Source organism: Pseudorasbora parva, chromosome 14, assembly GCF_024679245.1.
Source record: "Pseudorasbora parva isolate DD20220531a chromosome 14, ASM2467924v1, whole genome shotgun sequence".
Taxonomy (NCBI): Eukaryota; Metazoa; Chordata; class Actinopteri; order Cypriniformes; family Gobionidae; genus Pseudorasbora; species Pseudorasbora parva.
Window position 1 is genome coordinate 2,930,964 of NC_090185.1, and position 9,688 is coordinate 2,940,651.

Genomic DNA, 9,688 nt, shown 5'->3' on the forward strand with positions numbered 1-9,688 from the left:
AAGATCCAGGCCAATGCACCATCTCCTGGCCCTCTGCACTGCAGTCCTGATGAGCCCCCATGTTCCCAAAACAAAAAAGCTGTAGATACTATTTACAAAGTGAAATAGCTTCAGTGAAAATAGATTAGATTTACACCATATAAAAGGAGCAGTTCTTTGCAATATGTGTAAATAGTAATAACATGCAATTTATACTTTTTGACAGAAACATATTTGCACCTCAGTATTGTTATACATTAACATAATTCACTAATAATACGTGTAAATGATTATATTTATTCAAATTATTAAATGAATGCAGCCTTAATGGGACACCTATCCCTAATTATTTTCACTGACAAATATTGCACATTATGTGGTGCATTTCAGTCTTTAAGTGTTTGTGTTTAGGTTGTACACTTTATTTATTTGTGTGTACTTTTTAGATAATTATTCTCTAATTTTACATTAAAATATGTTGCATGTTAAAATTGTAGACTGGCCCTTTAAGAATTGCGACTGTAAATCATGCGGAAGAGAGTGGAGTCGCACCTTTTCTTTACTGCATCCGTAATATTTAGGATTTAAGATAATATTTATTATATTTGCTTAATTTATTAACAAATCAAGATTAAAGGAAGATTACTCATGAAGAAGACTGATTATGTGGGTTGTTTTTATTGGACAAGGAGCGAGTTGACTGGAAACTTATGCAATATGCGAACACATTGCTTTTGGAACATTTCTTCATTTTTATTCAAAGTAAATGCCTTTCCGAAGTGATGGGAAAAGCATTGTCCTTTTGTTGTCTGGACTATTGCTCCTCCCTGTTCACAGTACCTATCAATATTACATAATGTGAATATGTGTCTGCTAAATTACTAATGTAACTTTACACTAAATAATATTCATCTCTTTTAGCGATAGTAGGTAGGGGTGCTACCGCTAACGTCCGCTAGCAGTTCAATACTAATTTAACACAGAAAAAAAGAACTGTATTTACAGATAAATCTGACCTTCACTTGAAGCCCTGAACAGGTCAGTAAGTTTGCAGCGTTTTGCTGCTTCTTCTTTGAGTGCCTTCTTTTTCTTTTTCTTTGCCCTTTCCCTCTCTGCTTGACCTGCCGCTTTCTCCATCATCGGGTGCTGCCCGCGCGTTTGGCTGAGGCAAGTCGGTCAAGACCAGACTAACAGATTCGTGATTTATTTGTTTTTATTATTATTAATAATTTTATTGAATGCCAAATTCGAAAATTATTACTTTAGTAAAAGCAATAATATAAAATAAGAATTATTAAAAAAATAAAAAACTCTCGCCATGGCAGCAGGCCAAATTAGTTGCAGTGCTCCCGATGGCCAGTCCGGGCCTGACAGTGATCATAAATTATAAATCTTTAATAAAAACCCGTTTTTACTTGTGTTTAAATTCAAACCACACATGATTAAACCTGATTGGTTCCAGAGCCGTTGAACGACTCTGATTGGTTCTCATAATAATGAGCTCTCCTCAGAGATGATCAGATATGCTGTGCGTTTGTGCGTGTTGCTTGAATGCGATAAAACAAATCTAAATTTAAACACGATCGTGTCTCTTCAGAGGACTTGGAGGAAACCATGTGATTCATATGGATTACTGTGGCGATGTTTTTTAGTTGTTGTTGTTTTTTTCAACAAGCTTTTTGAAAGTTTTCTTCAGGCAAGTTGTCTTTCATCGGAGAGTAACGTACAGCTCTCATTATTTTTTTGACTCCAGGTAAGATTTGTATTTACTTAACGTTACTTTTTGTGCCAGTTGTATTTTCTAACACAAAATGTAATTGTAACAGCGCTTCTCTTTTGTTTTCAGCTTACGTTAACACTACATTCAATCTGACCATCAGAACCAAGCTTTTCAAATCTACATTTAATCGAAGCAGACACGAAGAGATGAAGATACTGCCCACAGAAGTTACTGGTAAGTTTTAGTTGCTTTTTGCATAAATAGCTCACTGTTCAGTGTTTTCCTAGGCTGCTATGCATTTGCTAGCTAACAGTGATAACAGTTATCATGATACCGACACCAGCTAATGTTAGATATCTGCAACTTCAGCACTGGGTGATCATAATATATAAGGTCCCTTTGTAAAGACTTTGATGAATCTGTTTAAAAGTGATGTGGTGACATTTTTCTGTCTTAAAACAACTATAAAATGCATCGGCAGAAAGCATAATTAAGTCATTTTAACATGTAAGTTACAAGATTACATTAACATTCTTTTTATTTGCAAAATGTGGTTGTTTATTTCTGATTTCCGGAGAAATGTGACTTCATTGTATTGAGAATAAGGATGTACGTCATGGTAGCTTTCTGTCACGTGACAAATTGGGCGGTGTTTGGGCCCGTCCACCATTTTGGGATCTGGCGCTATTGGTTGCCAGGGGCAACACTCTAAGAGCGACAGAGAGATCGGAGCAGGAAAGACGGCTCGAGGAATTATCACGTCGTTTAAACTGAGAAATTTTAGCATGGAAAATAAAAATAAATGGTTAACTACAGGGAGAAACTGCTACCAGCGCCAGGCAGAGGTATTTAGAGGAGCTGGATGATATCAAAAACGTCAATCGATACGAGCAGCCTGCCGCAGAATGGAACTAACGTTAGACGCTTTAACTTACTACCTTACACGTTCCTGAAATGTTTCTATATATTTTTGTGCATTCTGAATAATAAATGAATATATCTCCCCACTATCCTACAACAGTCTAGTGCTCGTCCTCTCATTAACAGTGTTTTTCTCATACTGACCATATTTTATACCTGATGACAAGTTTACATTTCTAAATGAATTTAACTAATAAAAAGGAACGCTTGTGCGCTGGTGCTTTTAGTCCAGTCTTAAGTAGACTAAATGCTCAGTACGTACATGTAACCTTAGAGGAAAATGACAGTCAACTAGCTATAGGCCTAAGTTACTTTGAATATGAAGCGTTTTGGCATTAACATGTAAATTACATAGAATTGACAATGAAAAATGACAGAATAGTTTTCAAAATGTTTAATACAAATAAATAAAGGATAGTGTTCATCAGATGTCAACACACTCCAGCATCGTGGCACTAGTAAGACGATGACTGACACCCTGTGGTGAAATAATGGCGTATGTTTACCAGCAGCTGCTTTCTCAGATCGGCTGGGGTGGATTAAAACTTCATGTTCCATTGAGTTTGGAAAATGATGTACATGGTAATCATCAGAATATCTCTTCTCCAGTCTCTGTCCGAATCCAATACCTGGCGGACCATCCTCCCAAAATGGCGGAAGGGGGCGGGGCGCGGTGTCCGGACGACGACATCTCATTCTCAATAGAGGTAAATGCAGAGCTCTCAAGTCTCACGCTTTGGGCGTGAGACACACGCATTTCAACACGCTCACACACGCCACACCATGTATTTCTCACGCAGAGAAATCGCCAGGGTAACACACACTAAGTAGCGCGCTATTAGAGGAGTCAAGCGAGTTCCCCGTAGAGTTCTGACGGCCCTGCCACGCACCAGTTAATCTAATAAAATATATACAGATACCGAACAGCCAATCGTAAAATAGATTTGCTGTATCTGGGTAAGATATAGATATTCCCTCCACAAGACCGTTTACGTTCTGTGATTCACGCCACGGCCTCGCTCATTGAATCAAATGCTCGCTGAAGTAACTTACCGTTAGTTGGCAAGTAGAAGCAACGATGACAGACGCAGAGACACAAAGATAACGGTGTTAAGTTAAGTTTCTAACAGCACTTTGTGTTTTCTGTTCTTAATCCCTCAACAAAACTTAAAGGAAGCATTTGTCTCAATCATGATTTGCATGAAATGTATTTTGCTGTCATGTACGTTATTGCGCTCTCACTCAGTGAACATCTGTGCTCTTCTGCACTCGTGAATGCGGTGATGGACAGCTGTCCTCATTCCACTGGTGTTTGGGTGTGATTTTATGTTTAACTCACTTTCATTAATTAATGTATTAAAAGTAACTCCATTTTGTAAGATCATTTTCATCTAAGTAATTCCAAACATCACGAGGCAGACGACATTAGTGATCAAATACAGTCGAGTTATTAACACGCTCCACAGCACCACCCAGTGGATTTAGTTATAACTGCGAGATTTAGAGGATTTATAATGGATTCACTGCTTTTACGGCCAGCGAAGCAATATAGTAACATTTCAATATTATTTTTATTTTTTGAATATTAATTACAGATCGAATATATTCGTGCTCACCCCTATTTATGGAAGCTGAAGTGTAGCGATGTAAAATTTGCAATGCAATATGCAAAGTGGCAATGCATTTCAGTATTTAAATTTACATTTTCCATACCATGTGTGCAACATTTGGAACGAAATGATAATTCAAATTGAAAATATAATTTACATTTGCCTACACTAGTTTTAACATATAATTTAAACATAAATCGTATATTGTAATACTTTATATAAGTTGCAAAATTAAAATGTATTACAGAAATAATTAGATGTGTTTAACATGTTCAAGCTAAAATTGTAGAAAAATGATCATTTAAATGTTATTTTTCTAAATTGCATTTAAACTCCCATTTAAGATTATATATCCCGCAATGAATGTCTCAAAATTCACTGTGGAATTGAAAATGCAAAACTCCATCTGGCCTAGGGCAACCAAAGAGCTAGAGCCGGCCCTGCCGCTGTCATAAAGAGAGGAAAAAATACAACCATACTGATATAGCAAACAATAATCATAGGCAGCTTGTCTAAGATTATCTGAGAGTAAAATAATCTCCGTTGTAAACCACAGCTCACTTCAGCGCGACCGTGCTCATGTTAAGGTGCCACCAACCTCTGGGCTGAAGGCCTCAAAAACCTGCTACCAACACCAATAAACAACACTAACCATTCTCTCTCTCTCTCTCTCTCTCTCTCTCTCTCTCTCTCTCTCTCTCTCTCTCTCTCTCTCTCTCTCTCTCTCTCTCTCTCTCACACTCACACTCTCTTTCACACACTCACTCTCTCTCTCTCTCTCTCTCTCTCTCTCTCTCTCTCTCTCTCTCTCTCTCTCTCTCTCTCTCTCTCACACACACACACACACACACACACACACACACACACACACACACACACACACACACACATACACACACACACACACACATACACACACACTAATTAAATGCATATTTTTTTTATTTGTACGAATTTGTGTCATTTTTCATATCAGACCCCCGTACCCAGCCAAACCCCCACGGCCGAAATCTCACTCTGAACTCAGTTCAAAACTTGACAGACCATAAACCGAATCATGTCCTCATAAACTGCGAGTAAACACACACAAATGTTGACAGGTCACTAAATACAGTCCACAGCACAGAGACGGACGTCCTGCTGCTGCTGCTTCTCCTGTTCAGTTTATTTCAGCCTCCGGATCTGATTCTGGATCATATCTGTATTAGTTGAATCTGATTGATAGCCGTGGTTTATTAGAGGAACGTTTTCTTCTCCACGCTTGAGGACGTCACCGCTTTGTGCGCGCTCGTCATTCTTTAGCTCCGCCCACACGATACGCCTCCAGCTCGTTTTTTTCCGGAAAGACTCGGTACAGCCTATATTTCTTTTATAAATATAATAAAACTAAAGATTTTTCGGAGATATGAAGGATGCAATACTACTCTATAGGTGCTCAAGATGGACATGAGATTGACTGAAACTGAGTGTTTCACCGCCCCTTTAAGGACACAAAAGTGGATACAGGCACTTGAGTCAGAGCGCGACTTGTTATATTACACTGAGAACTGCGCCCACTGGAGGGGAAAGTAATCAGCGACAGGAAATATAATATATAAAACTGACATTTGGATATTTGACAACATGTTTACTGCACACGTAGGCATACTGAGACATACTGAGTGTCACAAGGTTGCCAACTCACGCATTTGGCGTGACACACGCTTTCAGGCTCAGTGTCACGCTCTCACTCCGCCCAACTCAATCTCACGCCAAATTGCCAAACCTCCTTTTGATATTAAACAAAGCTTTGCTTTAATATTTTTTTAAAATCTGTTTTAATGTGAAATTCAAACAATAAATAGCGTTTTGGCGCTAATGTGGCACAATGTTAAAGCGAGAGGCTTTGAAAAGAGGATTTGCGGCATGATCTCGTCTTCCGGCGGCGCGCGCAGGTCTTGTGGCTCATAGAGTGCTCAATACTTCTATGTCAATGCATTTGAATGGCTTAAGCGAATACAGAAGGTTTCACTAGGCCTATACAGATGTTTGCAGCAAGTTTTGGTAAACAGTAAGTCATACTGTTAGTGTGCATTGATTATTAAGTCAGCCATATTTACAGGATCGTTTTATTATAGAGAGTGATAGAGATGCAACATTGTAACATTAATGTATTTAGCCCTCAGGTATTCCTTACTAATTAGTCACACTCAGCCTACTCATTGATGGTCAAATGTGACCATACACCATAACTATTTTTCAATTAAATAAATGTTCTATATTTTAGTTCAGTAAAATTTATTGAATATTTTGAGGAGATCTTTTGGTACTAAATACTATTTGTGCAATAATTATTGTCAAAAAATGACCACTTAAAATATTTTTCTTCTAATATTTGTATTATTTATATTACAATTAGTGTAGTAATTAAGGTTAAAATAGAGAATTCTAATTCAAAGAGGTAAATTAGAGTCATTTTGTGGCAAAAAAAAAAAAAGAAGTTTATTTGTAATGCCATTACGCGATTAGGTGCCTTATTGGCTCTTTAATAAATATACATGTACCTAATCTAGTTGCTCAAAAAAGTATTGCAGTCTTTGCATTCTAATAAATATTTAGATATGATCAAACACTAGATTTCTTTAAACGTGAAATGTTAAAACTTTAAAAACTTGCACTGTAATATTTTTAATGAATAATGATACTTATTATAAGCATTCACAAGTGAATTTTAATGAATGGCACATATCATTTGACCCAAGAAACGTGTAAAATAGTGCTACGACAAACACATTTTTCCTTATTATGTACTACATATAAGTATACTATATATATCTACATAGAATCGCAGAACCCATAGAACATAGAACCCATTCTTCCCGCTGAAGCTTCACGTCTTATTGCCTGTATGCACTTTTGTCTCCTTAAACGCTCGTTTTTTGGGATCGACCGCTTATAAAAACTTAGTTCTGTGTTTTTTAGCTTGTTTGCTGCACACCTTGTCACATATCAGCTTTTAGACATTGTTCTGTTTCTTGTTATAAGTAAGAAAAGACTTCACGCAATACAAAGTCAATGGAGAGTGTTGGATTGTTTTCCCCCAGGTGTGGGCGTGGCCTAAATATGCTCTGTCTTTATGGAGTGTGATTCGTTAAAGGGTTATTTCACCCAATAAAGAAAATTTGGCCACTAATTTCTCACCCTTATGTATTTCGACACCCGTAAGACCTTTCTTCATCTTTGTTAAAATTTTCATTTAAATACTAAAACTGTGTTGTTGTTTTTGTGTCCTCAGGGCAACACTGTGCAGTTAGGCCACTTTTGTTCCGGCAATATGAATGAATGAATGCACCAATATTGAGTGTGTGTGTGTGTGTGTGTGTGTGTGTGTGTGTGTGTGTGTGTGTGTGTGTGTGTGTGTGTGTGTGTGTGTGTGTGTGTGTGTGTGTGTGTGTGTGTGTGTGTGTGTGTGTGTGTGTGTGTTTTATATGTTTAAATGAATAGTATACACTGTCCAGGCATAACATTATGGCCACCTTTCTAATATTGTGTTCGTCCACCTTTTGCTAACCCGTCAAGGCATGGACTCCTCTAGACCCCTGAAGGTGTGCTGTGGTATCTGGCACCAAGATGTTAGCAGCAGATCCTTTAAGTCATGTAAGTTGCGAGGTGGGGCCTCCATTAATCGGACTTGTTTGTTCAGCACATCCCACAGATGCTTGATTGGTTTCACAGCAGAACATTATCCAAAGCATCACACTGCCTCCACCGGCTTGCCTTCTTCCTATAGTGCATCCTGGGGCAATGTGTTCCCCAGGTAAGTGACACATACGTACCCTGCCATAAACGTGATGTAAAAGAAAACGTGATTCATCAGACCAGGCCACCTTCTTCCATTGCTCCGTGGTCCAGTTCTGATGCTCACGTGCCACTGTTGGTGCTTTTGGCGGGGTCAGGGGTCAGCATGGGCACCCTGACTGGTCAGCAGCTATGCTGCCCCATATGCAACAAACTGAGTACACATTTTATGATGGCTGTATTATAAGGACCCCCAAGCTCCTAAAAAATGTTTTTATCCTCCAAAATAACAATTCTATAGAAGAATTATAGACCCCCATATACATTGCCCCCCCCCCCCCCCATTATACATGTGATTAACTGGCTTTGAGTCAAATTAGTCATGTGATGTTTTTTCCATTTAATTTAATCGGTTCAAACATCAGTGTGTCTGGTCTGATCTGTCGGGTGGATAAACCGTCTGCTGGATGTTTGTCGTCTCTGTGCGTGTCAGTAGTTTGTGGCTGAAGCGTCTCTTCATTTTATCTTTCTGATAAGAAGCTCATATCTTCCTCTCCACACAACCCTTAAATACTTATACTTATAAAAAAAGTATACTTCTTTAATTTTATTAAGTGTATTTAAGTAATGTTCCAGTATATTTTAAGTGTACTTCATGTAGTAAGTATATTAATATTAATGTACTAGTAGTATACTTGTAAGTGCACTATTTCAGTACTGCTTGGGACTAAATTGGCCCACTTTTAGTATATAAAAGTATATGTTTAAGTGTACTATAAGTGTAACAGTAGCAAACTTTAAGTGCACAACCATGTTTCTCATTTGTCCTGAATCTTTACTACAAGTGAACTTATACGTATACTAGTAGTTTATAGGGGTGGGGATCCCCAGAGGCTCCACGATACACTGAGTTTTGAAATGATATTAAAGGGTTAGTTCATCCAAAAAAGAAAATGATCTCATTAATTACTCACCCTCATGTCATTAGACACCCGTAAGACCTTCGTTCATCTTCGGAACACAAAAGAAGATATTTTAGTTGAAAGCTGATGGCTACGTTCACCACGGAGAAGGCGAAGGTGGCGCTGGTCATCAACCTGTTGTCAGGCCGTGCGGCGGTCTGGGGAGCGGCGGTGTGGTAGAATGATCATCGTTGCTGCTCTTCGTTCCAGGCGCTCTCAGCGGAACTCAGACTTGTGTTCGACCGTGCTGCCACGAGGCGGCCCGCAAACTCTCGGATTTACGCCAAGGCAAGCATTCTGTATCTGACTACATCATTCAATTCCTGACCTTGGGCGCTGAGAGCAAATGGAACGAGGAGGCGCAGTAGGACTGATTCCTGCATGGGCTGGCTGACCGTGTCCATAAAGAGATCTACGCCTTAGACCTTCCCAAGAGTCTCAATGATCTGATAGACCTGGCACTTCGGGTGGATTCCAGACTGGAGATGCGGGACCGGCGGAGAATCTCTCGAGTCCGTCGACTACTCTGAGAGGGACACGGTCAGCCCATTCAACGATCCCGAGCCCATGCAGGTGAGTCGAGCTCGGCTTTCCCGGCAGGAAAGAGAATGCCGAAAAGCCAAGGGATGATGCATGTATTGTGGCGCGACGGGGCATTTCCTCAATGACTGCCAGTTAAAAGATCGAGCCCGACAGTAGAAAGGAGGCTACTGTCGGGT

At 39.2% G+C, this 9,688-nt stretch overlaps 1 long non-coding RNA gene across 1 annotated transcript; it reads left to right on the forward strand.

Annotated features, from left to right (window-relative positions):
* The first annotated feature begins 1,349 nt into the window (after positions 1–1,349).
* Positions 1,350–3,328, forward strand: LOC137039404 (uncharacterized). Its single transcript, XR_010897636.1, has 3 exons — positions 1,350–1,732; positions 1,826–1,933; positions 3,230–3,328. It is a non-coding gene; the product is annotated as an uncharacterized lncRNA (long non-coding RNA).
* Positions 3,329–9,688: the final 6,360 nt, after the last annotated feature.